General features: G+C 42.1%; 1 protein-coding gene across 4 annotated transcripts in view; it reads left to right on the top strand.

Annotated features, from left to right (window-relative positions):
• MACROD2 (mono-ADP ribosylhydrolase 2) overlaps window positions 1–14,680 on the top strand; it is an 835,077-nt gene that overhangs the window by 578,217 nt on the left and 242,180 nt on the right. The gene's annotated exons all lie outside the window — the stretch shown is intronic.

Genomic DNA, 14,680 nt, shown 5'->3' with positions numbered 1-14,680 from the left:
GGGCAAAGACTGTTATATTTAACATCTACACTGGAGTTGAAGGGAAATACCTTTGTTTGAAACCACACTCTGCGTTTCCTGTGCATTGTATTCTTTCCTGGCAAAGTAAAAGTCTATTCTCTTTCTGAGCTGGTTCTGAGCGTCACAGTTTTCATCTAATAATGAGGAGAGTCTTGGAAAGGAAATGTATGTAATAGTTGTCAGTGGAAACAGTCACCAAAGGTCACTGGTGCTCAGGGGCCACTTTACAGTAAAGAACCTATGATGGTATTTTCTATTTTTATTAATTTTTTGGTTTGCTTATGGTTAACTGTTCATTTTCCCTAGAACTCTCAGTAAACATGTGATTCAACAGTGATTTTCTAACAGCACCAGCCTTCTTCCAATGACAACGTGATGGTTATTATTTTTATAAGACAAAATGCTTTCAACAGCATGATCTCCAGATCTTCCTTTTCTCGTTTTTGTCTTTCTCTGGTTTTCGTTCTTAGCAGTCTGATAGTTCCTAATACTGAACTGGAGAAATGCGACAAAGAAGCAAAGAAATGACAGACCAAATGAAATAAACATGATGTCTTGAACTGAAGAAATGCCTGCTTCCTGTTAATGATAGCAAGCAGATCTCAGACAGCTCAAGTTGTTCAGTATTTTTGTCTGAAAATATTTAACAGAGAAGAAATAGATACAGGGGTGTAATCAGTAGTACCCTTATCTGTGTATTTTGCGGAGTATTTTACTGCTATGAGATTCTGATGATTGACAGGAGGAATTTAGCTTTATGGTTTGATGGTTTTTGGGTGTTGGTTTTTTTTTATTTATCATTATTATTATTTTACATAACTGAAAGGAAATACTGTATTGAGATTTGAATGGTAAACTGGGGTTTTTCAAACCTGAATGCCAAAAGGTGCAACAAGGGATGCTCGGTCAGTGTATCTTTGTGCTTCCCACTGAACACTTGGTATTTTCCATGACTTAAATATTTGAGCAGTGGAGCAGATCTGGACTGAAACTATTCTCTTTATTCCAGAACTAAGTTCTTCTATTTCAAAAACTGAATATGTGTAATATAAACACATATTCCCTTAATTACTTTTTTCTTAATGTTATTAGAAGCAACTTGGCTTCGTTTGGTAGAGTGCCTATCACATGTATAGAAGCTTTCTTGATGAAAGCTCTTTTCAAGAGTATTCTGCCCTATGATTCAGCCATTGCTTCTCAGCTGTATGATGACTTTACCTTTTAGTGTAGACTTTGAGTCTTCCTTTTTTTTATTTCTGCCTTGATTCGGCCTGGAAACCCATATATGCACTACATGTTCCCCCTTTCTTTTCATCGGTGCGCTGCTTCCACAGTTTTCTGGTTCCCTTCATAGACTTCAGCTGAGCTCCTCCCTTGGTTTTCAGGCAGCTTCATCTCTGTCTTGGAAACAGACTTAAGGCTCATAGCCCAGAGCGATTGAAATGATGATGATTGTTGTATATATATTTTTTACTCCGATTGAGCTGTAAGCACTTCTTGCAAGTAAAACATAAAATTCCATTGCATCTGTGGCCTGCACAGATTAATGTAAACCATGAGCTCTGAATAAGCACGATTTCTCCTTTCTCACTGTATTATGTTCCCTTCTGTTTCCTTAGTTTTCTTGGCTGTCTACCTTCAAACATCCTTACTTACTCCCCACAAACTCAAATTTCATCTGAGTTCTTTTTAAAGAAATACCTAGAGCTTATGGTGTTGTACAGTGGAAAGAGCTGTTGTTTTACATTTCATAGGTCGGTCAGCAGCAAAATTAAAATACTTAGCAGAGGACAGCGGTATCTCATGCAGTGAAGGCGATCTTTGGGGAGCACGCAGTTGTTGGGTCACTGTCTAATGTTTGTAACAAGGCGGGTATACTTTGTCTGGACTAAATGAATTGACATAGCACAACACTAAGCGTGAATCAGATCCATTGCTTTGGATTTGCTTTGGGGCACTGGGTATTGTTCGTCACCCAAATGTTCCACCCAAGTAGCTCACTGTACATCACTGACAGGGACTACTTACGTCTCAACAACAGAGTCTACTCTTACTGCAGGTACCGTAGAGATATCCCTATAAGTTTTTGTCACAGAGATAGAACAGCTCCCTCTATTCCCTCTGGAGCTGGGAGCAAAACCTTTAACAATTTGCCATGAGGACATCTTTTCAGAAGGCTGCCCGTATTTCACTGCTGTAATCTCTGGCCAGAACTGCTCCCCTGGCAGTGGCTGTGCTGTCAGAACAGGTCAGTCTGTCCTGCTAACAGCCTCGCCTGAGCAAGAGTCCTTCTGCATTTGGCTGTGCTGGACTTCAGTGAATCAGCTTCTTCCTTTCATTCCTTCCTGAGGAATCTTTAAGTGAAAAATCTTGTCCATGTTCTTCTCCTTCAGCCCCGAAGATGTTTGGCTGCCATTTTTTGTCTTGCTAATGTCTCGTACTGCTTGTCCTAACCAAAACCTCCACCTGTGCACGTAGAATGTAAATTGGATGGATTCGTGAAGTTATAGTGCAAGGCAGAGACCAAAATGAGAGTGTACTCACTAGGAAATGTGCCTACCCCACAACACGCCTGACAACATCACGTAGGTAAAGCAGATGGAAACCTGACAAAATGCTGCAGTCTTTTGTTGCACTGTATGGCTGCAGTGTCTTATCTGCCTTCCTGCATCCCAGGAAACCGTGGCAAATCTGTGAAATATGAGGCAATATTGTTGCTTTCTCCTCTTTACCTTCATGTAGGACTTTCTCTGCTTTGATGCTGTAATGAGGATTTCACCCAATCTGATATTAATTCAAAATATAAATAGATCAGTGACTATGTTCCTCAGTCTGCCTGGGGCCCTGAAAATCTAAACTAAATGACTCCATTCTTGCGAGCTGTGTTAGAGTCCTAAAGTTCTCTGCCATAGTATTTACAAGAAAAGTGATTTGCATTTAATGAAAGGTTTTCTCTTCCAAGTCCATTGTTGTGCTTGACCCCTCAGGTGCTTGCATAAAAACTTATTAGCATGCTTAACTTCGAAGTGGCTCAGATGAATTCCTCATTACCATGCAAATGAAGTTAGCTCCTGTCTGAGGTTAATTGGTACAAAGCTAGGGAGAGAGGGATCCATTGTAATGGACTGAACGCCAACCAGCAGCCGGGCAGGGCAGCAGCCATGGCAGCCAGACGGCCTCAAACTTAACTACACCAAGTCCGCTAGGGAAAACAACAGGATTGGAAGCAATGGTTGGTTCTTAGTTGCTTGTGACACGCAGCACTGCTCTGGTCTTGAAATGCAACTCTAAGTCAAACTAATTTCTGGCCGTGTTTTACACCAAGGTCTGCTGACTTGCAGCCAGAGGGCAAATCTAGTTTAGAAGCTGGTAAATGGTGTTGTACTGTAAGCATAGAAATCCCTTGGAGCAGGCTCAAAGAATGGCAACAGTCAGCAGTACTGGGTTAATTTACTGCGGACCACCTCGGCTATCTCCTTAGCAAACTGCATTTTCACATTTCACAAAGTGCTCTACAGGTTTAATAGAATTCTTCAGAGCACAAAATAGAATTGATTCCTATCCTTTAGGAAATTATACACTGGGATTCATTTAAAAAATGCACATTAAGCGCTTTGAACAATTTTGTGCATTTCTTTTTGGGATGATTTAGCAAGGATGGAGGTAACTGCCACTTGACTTCCCCCAGTGCATCACAGAGGAAATGTGACACCTTTAAATACTTGACCCCTGCATTTTTTGGAGTGGTGGTGGGGTTGTGCTTGTGTTTTTCACGGCAGATATCTTTGAATATTTGCAATGTAAGGTACTGTTATTTTCCAGTGCTTTAGGATCACGCTGTGTGTCTCAAAAGGGTGAAAAATAAAAAATGCTCAGAGTGTGCCTTACCTTGTGTCACTGACATGAAAAGCCTCAGGACCTTTTCACTGCTCAAGAAAAGACTTTAATTTAACAGCACATTTAGCTCGAAGTATTGTTCTTTCTCTTGCACAATATCTCACAACATTTATTATGCGCCTCAGTAGAACAACAACCCGGAAAGTGTGATTGCAATATGTGTTCCATTGAAATAACTGATGCAGATTAAAAGCACATAGATGGAAAATAAATCAGCACGTTCCTGAATCCTTTTCATTACAGTCACTATTGAAAAGAGACTTTTTCTTACTTTGCCTAAAGTACATGAGATATGAGATTCAAGTCTGTGTGTTTTAGCAAGTTATTACAGGTTATTTTACTGTCCTTTCTACCCCCTCCTTCCCCAGAAGCAGGGAGGGAGAAATTGCACATTTCCAGCATAACACAGTGAGGTTAAAAAATAAAAATCAAAAAACAGCAGAACAGTTTTCAGTGACCTAGGCAGGACCAGAAGTGCTGTGTTTCTCAGGACCAACATTTTGAGGAGGAAACACCTGGTTTCTCAAGTTAGGCTCACCATAATATAGACACCCTGCACCTGTGCTTTATTTTGTAATGTGCTTCATCCAAATCACAGCGGTATTTTCCACTGCTGAGACAGTCAAAGTGGAATTACCTTTCCTGTGCACTGATTCCCATATGTGGGAGCAGTTGGCTTTGCCTTGCGGGCAGGCACTGCAGTATGAGACCGGGGAGAGCTGGGGAGGCATTCCCTGCTCTGGGACCCATAGGGTTCTCTATGTCTTTACAGAGCTCTTCACTGTGATGCTGCAGCAAGCATGGTTGGGCAGGGCTAGAGCAGAGCAGTGAGGGAGAAGCTTCCCCAGATGTGCGGTGCAGCCGGGTGGCCCCGTGGGCATTAATCCGGCTGTGCCATGTGTTGGCCACACAGTGCAAGCCTGCTTTGAGGCATCTCTGCTCTAAGAATCATTGTTGTGGAAATTAAAAAAAACATTGCTGTTAGGTGCCTGGGGGGAGGCAGGGCAGCTGTGTGGGCTAGCAGATATGGGGCAGGACCTGCAGGAGTGCTCCCAGGTGACATCTGTGTGCCAGGCAGGTTATCCTGAGTTCCTAAAATGGTGCTGGGTACCAATAGCATCCATTTGAGAGAGGTAGATGTTGCCTTGGTGAGCCTCTGCCTGGAAGAGCAGAGCAGAGGGAGTTGCTGTGCTGTGTATTGCCGAAGGCAGGATAGTGCAGGCGTACCTGAGTGAGTTTTCAAAAGCACTACAGCTTTATTTAGGGGCATGCAAATGGGATCACAGCATCACATGCAGCGCTCTGCAGGTAAGCGTGGCAGCCCGGTTGGGTACCGTGTCACTGTGGCTGTGTGCTGTGCAGTGGTACGATCCGTGGGTGTGCGTGTTGGAGGTGTGAGACAGCAGGGAAGGAGCACTCCTCGTCTCTCCCTTCAAAACTGGGTCAGGCAGCTAACACGAAATTGCTTTGCCTCCTGAGCCTATGAAAACATCAGGACAACCTAATTTCGGTACTTCTGTAATCTGCTTGACTGAAAGATAATTTTATTTTTTTTTAACTTTCTCTTTCCCCCCTCCTTTTGGTGGTCCCAATGACCTAATTTTGTCTCCTTGTTATTCAGAGACAATTAAACAAAGTGCCATCTTGAGATGAGCTCTTGTCCTTATCTCTATAGAAGGATGCGGATGGAGACGGCGAGTCTTGGAAGATGTTGCCTGATGCAGTTTACTTTAATCTAACCTCAGTTACATTCCCCTAGGCACAGCTGCCAAATTTTTACGTTTATTCCAAGAAGTGGAGTAACTAATTGACAATATCTAATTAACAAAAGTTTGTTGGGTTTTTTGTTTGTTTGTTTGTTTGTTTGAATGACCTAATACAGGCAATTCCCTTTAAGACTGTGTTACTTTTGGTTTGGGGTGGCTAGTTTTCATGCTTAGTTTTACAGTTGTCAGATAAAAAGTGTGTGTGATTTTGAAGAAAAAAAATAGTAGGCATATATATTTATGCCTATGGTGATATCTTTTATGACAAGTTTGGGCCTGCAGTGACATGTATTTATTTTAAAATACATTTATTACTTAGAAATAAAGCTCTGAAAATATGGGCTTCTGTTGAAGCCACGGATGGATCCTCAAGGACGGTCAGGGTGCCAATAATTCAGGTGGCTATTTTGGTAGCTCTCAGATGCCAGTATCATTTGATTAACATAATCTTCCCCCCTCCCCAACACCGTTCTCTTGGGTAGGTTAAAAAATGATCTCCTTTCTATTTCTACATTCTAATTAGGTGGTAATCATATGCTGCTCTGATTGAAATGAAAATCAGCCATCATGCCACTGTCATCTAGCTGAAGTTGAGGAAAAAATGCTTTTCAACTTGTACAAAATTAAAATGATTTACTAGCTCTGTGTGGCTGCTCTCTCACCGGGCTCAAAGAGATTCAGTTCTGTCCCCAAAGCCCAAACCTAACTATCATCCCAACAGGCAAGTCATTTTCTGAAATGATAAGTAAGCTGCCACGGCAGTGATGCTTTCTTCTATGTTCTTCGGACTGCTATTCAGGTGGAAAGCCGATAATGCAAAGCAGACAAAGCCCATATTCATTATACACGATACTTTATTAAACTTAAAGAGCCTTTGTTATTTTTGATGCAGCAATTGAGGAAAGGCAGGAAGGCACGTCCTCTTGAAAAAGCGTTATAGAGCTTGAGGTTGCTGTGATTTTTCCACTGTCTTCTATGCCACTCACTTGAGACCAGGAAGGGTCTAAGGGGAGAAACGTAGCTTCCTGTCACCCCTTCCCCACCCAAACTGTTGAGGAAATCCACTTCTATGCATACTAGAGATGTATTTGCAAAAATTTGTATACACTTATGCACTGTGTAATGACTTCTGAAACTCCATTACAGCTAATTAGTGCCACTAATACAAGACAGGTCTCTGCATGGTTTCTTTCGTGTTTACACTAGTTAACCATCTAATAAGTTAAATTTTTTTTTATCCTTACAATTGGCAGTTGTGATAAAAAGGAACTGAATAGCTAGAAATGTCTGTAACGTAGGTAAACTAACAAAAATATCTGCAGGTCGTTTTAGACTGTGACAGGGGAGGTTTAGCTTGGTATTAGGAAGAAGTTTTTCACCCAGAGGGTGGTGAGGCACTGGCACAGGTTGCCCAAGGAGGCTGTGGATGCCCCATCCCTGCAGGCATTCAAGGCCAGGCTGGATGTGGCTCTGGGCAGCCTGGGCTGCTGGTTGGTGATCTGCACACAGCAGGGGGTTGGAACTGGGTAAGCATTGTGGTCCTTTTCAACCCAGGCCATTCTGTGATTCTATGAGTCTATGATCTGAATACTGTTGTGAAGATATTTAAAAATAATTTGCAAACAAGCTACTTTTTCCTTTCCTGTTAATTCCTGTATGACAAATACATCATAATAAACTTTATTTTAGCACAGGCTTTGAGACAGAAATCCCAATAATTCTAACAGTCTTGTCAATATAGAAGAGGTCCAGCCTGCATTTTTGCCAAGATTTAGTCCTTGTTGCTGTCTTTTACCATAGAATCATAGAATACCCCAGTTGGAAAGATTCCACGAGGACCATGGAGCCCAACACATGGCCACCAAACCTTGTGTCTGAGAGCGGTATCAGGGTAAGAGGAAGGGCTGGAGGGTCAGTTTGAATTCGGTTTTGGGGAACATTGCCAGAGGGCTCCCATAATGAGTCTCAGCAGAGGTCATCTCATGAAGACAGCAGCAGATGAAGCAGTGTAGGGTCACTTTCCCCTGACCTCGGAGCACGGATGTGTGGGGCTGGGAGCAGAGCACCCACATCCCACCCCACAGCCTCCATTTGGGGTTTCTTCTGTCTGCAAAGCTGTCAGCTCTGAACCAACTCTCGGGTGCAGATGGGAAGCGTCCGGCCGTGTGATCTGAGCCCCCCAGCATGCCCCAGAGGTGCTGCAGCTCCACAACCCAGCATGTGCTGAAGGCAGGCAGTTGGACCAGCTGCCACCCGCGCCCATGCAGCACAACATGGCACTGAGCAAAACCACTCTGCTGGCATGGGCAGTGCCTGGCTGCACCAGCCAAAGCACACGCTTTTTTCCTCTGGGACTTTCCTGGCATCCTACGGAACATACGATGTCTGCTTCTCGGTGCTCCATTTCCAACAAGCTGATGTAGTTGGTTGGCTTCTGGAAAGCTGCCGCTTCAGTCCTGTTGTCTACAGTTCTGCCAGAGCAGAATGTCCAGTATGGCATGTGAGGGTGAAATAAAATACAGAATCACATTAGGTGATTCTTAGGAATGCAACTATCAGGCCAAGCTGCAAGGGAAGAACTGGAACAAGCTACATAACTGTAAAGGGAATTCTTTTTAAGTTTTGTTCTGTTTTCTCATCTAAGGTTTAATCTGGCCAATGCTAGCATCATCTCTCAGCCTGGTGTTGCTTTCAGCAGTAGGTTACAATCAAACCTATGCAGAACTGAACCCACAAGGGTTCTTGTAGCCAGGGTGCTTTCCTTGTGAGAAAAAAAAAAAAGAGTTCCTTGCTGCCAGACTACAGCATCTTGACACAGCATTTGAGATATATGATTCTGACATTTAATAGGTTAGATGATATTGGCCACATACTTCATAGGTTCCGTATTGCACTGTATTCCTCAGAAGGTGAAAAATGGGTCTGTCTGCTATATATGAAATGACAGAACAAATGAGAAGAGCACTGTGGATGTGGGGAGCATTGACAATGGGAACATGTTCAAATGCAGGACAGGTTTCCAAGATAAAATACCTGTTAGTTAACACAGAGCAATTTGTTTAAATCCGGAAGTGGGCACAGTTTAAGGATATGTACGGCCTTCCTACTTCAGGACAAATTATTTGACTCTTCTATGCTAAGGAAGAAATGGAGAATAATCACTCTTAAGGTGAGCTATGATATTCCTTCCTTCAGTAGCAGTGGGGATGTACACGGTGCTTCCAGAGGAAAGTTTTTGGACAAAGGCTGCAAAAAGACTCTCACTAAGTTCCTCACCTTGTTCCTAACCTGATCTCTCATGTGATAAGAGTGAAGATTCATTTGTATTGCTATGGGCTGTTTACCAGCACTGAATCTTAATTAAGTTCATTTATTTTTTTTCTTTTAAATAACAATAAAATAAAATAAAGTAAAATAAAATAAAATAAAATAAAATAAAATGCTTTGGCATTTGTAAAATAACCAGAAAACTACTAGTGGTTAAGGTGACCAATACTAGTTAGAATTAAATCAGAATTAAGTAGGTTTAAGAGCTGCATAATTGCACAGTTGAATTGGAAGTCACTGTGACAGAGCACAGAGGTGACTTGCAGCTGTGCCCTCTAAATAACAATGCTGGATTTCCTCGTGCCCCTCTAATTTCCCCTTTCTCCATCATGAACCAGCAGCACTGAACTTTGTATATTTGCCTTGTCTTTGCTATTAAAAATACGGCATGCAAATACACTGCTGTACTCTTTAGTGCTTTAGTCTGAAATAAAATCTAAGAACAGCAGCCACTTGTTCATCCTTCGATCAGTTTATATGTGATAAATCCAGCGGGGAAAGGTGTCTTTCTGAAAGAGAAGACAGCCCCTTTCAAGCAGGTGCAGTGTGTCATCAGCCCATCTTGGAGCATACCAGATTGGTCGAGGTGTGAGGAAGGGTTTTCAGGCTCTGCATTCTTTCCTGTCATCTTCCTTCCAGCTTTTCCACACACTTACCAAGGGCTGGTGTTGGAGCCTCAGTCCAGCTACTTGTTCTTAGTTTGAGGGATGGGTTTTATGTGCAACTTTCAACCTCTGCTGCTGGTAATCTCACCTTTCATGTGAAGTCCCTTTGGGTTTTGTATGTCAAAAGGTTAAAAAGCCTTAGCCATCTAATTGTACGTTCACCATCTTACTCTTCTGTTGAGGTGTTAATGTGTAGCTGTTGCTTTATTCCCAAAGTACAGCGTATTTGATTTATTTCATTAATTCTTTTTAATTTTCCCTTGTTTTGCAAGACTACATGTCAGATATCTTTTCTATGTGTGGAAGAAGTCTGTGAACTTGCATTGCTGCTTACTGTTTTGAAGTGAACACATGAAACGTTGCCCTAATGTATAAAACTTATCATATAACACTTTGAGTCCTCTGAACTCAATCTTAGAACTTGATACCTGTTTGATGATAATCTCTTCTCTCTGGATATTTAAACAAACATCTTCCTTTGGGAATGCATACGCTTAATATACGGCCTGTCTGATGATAACCTCGTGATGGGGAAATATTTCAAAAGGCAGAATAGAAATTAAAAGCTTTAGTCCTGCTGACTTTCACTGTCACTCTGTTGCCTCAGTGCTCTGTGTCCCCCGTTAAAATTTCTCCCTGCAGACAAGATATTAAGTTCATTAAATACTTACAGAGCAAATATATTTCCCTTCAGACAGTCGAGGCACAACTGCCCTTGATATCTTTTTGAATTACATGTGCATTGATGTAGCTTAGAGATAGCGTAAGTGCAAAATCTAATTAATATACATACTTAGATTTGTTGAATGCCTTAGGCATTTTTTTTCCGGAGTGATTTTTATGTGTAGCGTATGAGAATAAAATCTCATTATAACTACAGGTTGCTTATGTGAGAATGCTCTTAGGATGGGTCCAGGTCTACGTGGGAATATGGAAACCTCCTGTCACACCGCTGGTGACTGAAGCCCCCATTAGCAAGGTGGAGATGAGGATGTAAGAAACTGCAGTCCCCCAGAAGATCAAAGATGCTTGTAATTCAAAGCTCTGAGTGTAAAAGCAGAGGGTAAGCTTCTGTAGACTAACACGAGTCCTCAAAGCTCCCCTAAATTTTGGCAGAGAGAATTTTTGCGGCACAGTTGCTAATGAGGAAGGGCAGGCGTTCATATCTTTAATGATGGCAGTGTTAGCATTTGTTAGAGGAGGCAGATGAAAAGAATGAATTAGCTCCAATGTTGAAAGTACGAATATTTACAGAAATAATAGTTATATACTCACTGGCATTTGTGTTGTTGTAAGCTTGGTGTTTCAGATTCTTCAGGGCTCAGAGACAGAGATGTATCTGAGGGACAATCCCATCATATGCAATTTATAGCTGTGGTATTGCAGAAATAAATCTTGCTTGTGTGATGCCTCCGAACAGTAGAAGCTGAGAGAGAAATAAGTAACAAAGATTTTTGGAAATCATTAGAGAATAAGGAGTTCTCTAGGCAGATAATAACGAGCACATATATTGTTTCAGTGCTTGATGGACAGTGAACTAGGATTTCCAAGTAAGCGGTTGGTAACTGATCATTCTTAGCAATTTCTGATTGCTTTCTAGGCTTCGTATGTGGGAAAGAAAGGTCCTGCTGTGGTCTGAAGAGCTAGGTCTGGCAAGGGAGGGCAGATGCCTAGCAGCAGCCAGCCATGAGCAGTGAATCTGCATTTTCCCTTTGGCAAGGTTTGCTGGTAGGCAGGAGCAGGGTAGGCTGACATGTTTTTTACCTGGAGTGTTGCGGGAGCTTTAGCAGTGAAGTTCTGAGAAGCTATTTGATTGGGTTTCTTAGTTCCTGGATAGCCTAGTTGAAAAGGAAAGCTGAAACAGACCTTGAAAGTGCAGTGTGAGCTGCTGTGTTTTCTGAGGCTTGCTAGTGGAAGAAGTTGATTTTGGATGTCCTACATACCCAGGGCAGCTCTGTAGGCTAGAAGTGAACTCTTCATGCACGCATCTGGCAGGTTCAGTGCTTCTGGCTCTCCCCTTATTTGTGCTTTATTTCCCTTTGCAAGTTTTCCCTTTCAGGCATTCCCTGTTCTGCCCCATGTTTGAATGAAACTTGTCTCTTTATATTCTGCTCTCTTGGCTGGGCATTTAACTGAGTATTTTGGATGCGGAGATGGGAAACAAAGTGTACCTCTGCTCTGGGCCTATCTTGTGTTGCAGCTGTTGTTTTTAGGTGGAGATTTCAAGTCCAGCTGCTCCCTCCTGGCCCTGTGGGAAGTGGCAGGTTGAATCAATTATTTGACATGCACATTCTCCATTGGCAGGATTCTCGAGAGCCTTATAATGGCACAAATGATGTTACTTGCTAGTGAGAAAGAAAGTTCCAATTGGGTATAGCAATTAATATGCAATTAGGAAGGCATTCTTTTCTTTCCAAGTATTTTTTTTTCAGTTATTTTTAGATTTGAATCAACTGAATAGTTGAAGAGTTCCTTTTGGAAGGAGGGAAGGGGGTAATGTTTTTCCTGCGTTAGCTTTGGCTTGTTTGTTCCTCCTGCAGGGACACCGAAAAGCGCAGACAGCTGTTCCTTAAGGCAAAATTGGACATGAAATGCTATCAAGTCACTTATTTTCTATAAACTGTAATGCAGCAGTGCTGTGTTTTAATGATACACTGTTATGCCTTACTGCTTGAACCTACATTTGTTTAGAAAAGTGATGGCATTTGAACTTGATTACAGTATATCTCTAAAAGCAGTCAATGAGTGCCAGTTAAGGTGTGGTGGTGATTTACCATTGTTGCTGCCCACAGTGGTGAGTCTGCCCAGCAGACTGTGAGGAGGGAGGGCATCGGGCTGTGGCTGTGTTGAGATGTCAGCATTATCAGAAATGACAACATCTGTGAGTAAAAGAACAGAGAACAGTCGTGGCCCCCTCAGCCTTTGGCACTGGTGCTGAGGCTGCCATCGGAGCTGTGGCTTTGTGCCAGCTCCTGAGCACGTTCTGTGCTGGAGTTACAGGCTGCTTGTGGGCTGTGTGGGGATGGTCACTGACTTTCACGTAGGCTATCTGTGTCACCTGGGCTGTGTTTGAGCTACTGATGCACGAGCAAAAAAGGCTCTGTTTTTTATATTAGTCTCCTGAGTTGTTGCATCCCAGCTTCAGATTAGATCAGTCAGCACCCATGTGAGTAATTCTAGATGTAGTTATTTAGAGTTGTTGCTTCCAGATTACTTTCTCCTGATTGCTTTAGAAAGGTGGCATTAGAAATAAATGTTTTGTGGTTAAAGAAAAAACCTCTGAACGTAAAGCCACGCATAGTGCATAATTCATAAAGTTTCATCAAATGAAGATGTATGACAGGTACACAGTTTTGCTGACTAGGTGACCTCTGTGGACTCTTGCTAGAAGAGGTCAGATTGGATGTGTGAACTTACATCCACAGCTGAACTCATTAACGTGGTAGGAAAAGGTTAGGACGTGGTATCGCTATTTGTAGAACTGGATCGTAATTTCTTTTTCAGTTAGTCTTCTAGCATGTTGCCACACCACGGTGCTTCCTATGAATAATGAAGATATTTTGGAGAAATCATATGAGCAGCTGGTTGACTGTAGTTAATTGATGTATTATTGTATTCCAGCACATTCTGTCAGGGACTGCTGTGAATGGCTTGAAGGGTTCTAGGAGAAATAAAACAGAGATAACCAAAGAGAAGTTGTTTTAATTTGAACAGTTCTACAACTTTTTATACCCTGATTCTAGCAGGGAGTTGTCTGAAGTACGTAGAGAATTCGGGGTTAAGAAATACTGGTTTTAATAAATCTGGTCTGTGCGGATGGCACATAAGCTCCTGTAGAAGTCAAGCAGTGCACTGAGCCCTGAAGTGTTTTAAAATCTGAGGGAGTGAATGACACAAATCCATTTACTTACGGATTTAATCCAGGCTGCTTTGTCAAAAATTGGAGTAATGAATTGACAAGGAGTTTAAGAAATGAACCATGTATGTAATGGAGGCATGCTAATTACTGTCTTCTTCCCCCCCAAGGTTAACAGAGTTTAAAATGAATGAATCTTTGTTTTTAGAATGAGGACTAAAGAAGAGAGCCTGCAGGAAGAGGGGTGGGGGGTTACTTCTTGAGAGAACAGTTTTGTGAAATGAGATTAGTAATGGGATAGCAAGCCTTTCACCTCCAGGTCACCAATGCAAATCCAGACCATTCTGTTCCTGTCTGAGAGCTTTTCAGCTTTTGCAGCAGCCTGGCCTGTGTATGAGGAGATGGAGGGCGTGATCTGGGCCCCTATCACAGCCACTGTGACCCTTGTTGGGCTGATCAATATATTACATATTTAAAGAGTCTGAACCTGCAGCAGCAGCACCCAGCTGGAGATTTTGCTTTTCTTTCCAGAGTAGTTGGGATTAGGCACAAAATAGGAAATGACAGCCTCCAGTGCTGATAGTTTCAAATGTTCATAGACATACAAAGGAATTTCTTCTTAGATGTGCTTATGGAAGGAAATGGAAAGCAAGAACTTCAAAGAAACTGAACTATTTGATCATGGAACATTTTATTGTGCAGTTAATTACGTAAAATAGGCTGAGCTGAGATAGAGCTCTTAGTGATTTTTTGCTGCGCGTATAATTAGATCTACTGAGCTGTTTCCTCAGCTAGTGTCAGCCTGCTTAGCTTTCTTTAAGTCAATTTGCATCAGCTGAGTAGTGGGAACCTGATCTTGAAGGAACCACTGGCTGTTTGTTATGTTTGAAAAGCAGAGAAAGTGCCTGGATGCAGGTTTCCGTATTCTGGTTTTAAAAGGTATTGCTAAAAGCAGCAACCTTCCAATGGTAAAAGAGTTAGAGTTCGAGGCCAGTGTTACTCTGCCTTCCACAGCTGACAATACAAGGATCCTAAAAGAGTAACCATTGTTAATTAAATGACTTAAAGGCAGTAATTCCTTTGGATCATGCTGGGGACATTCGTGGATATTCTTAGTTGCCTGTAGACCTTGAAATGGCCAGTTTCTT

This window comes from Tympanuchus pallidicinctus, unplaced genomic scaffold (assembly GCF_026119805.1).
Source record: "Tympanuchus pallidicinctus isolate F22 unplaced genomic scaffold, pur_lepc_1.0 scaffold1, whole genome shotgun sequence".
NCBI classification, from domain to species: Eukaryota; Metazoa; Chordata; class Aves; order Galliformes; family Phasianidae; genus Tympanuchus; species Tympanuchus pallidicinctus.
The sequence above is the reverse complement of the archived record's forward strand: the minus strand, read 5'-3'. Positions and strand labels throughout refer to the sequence as shown.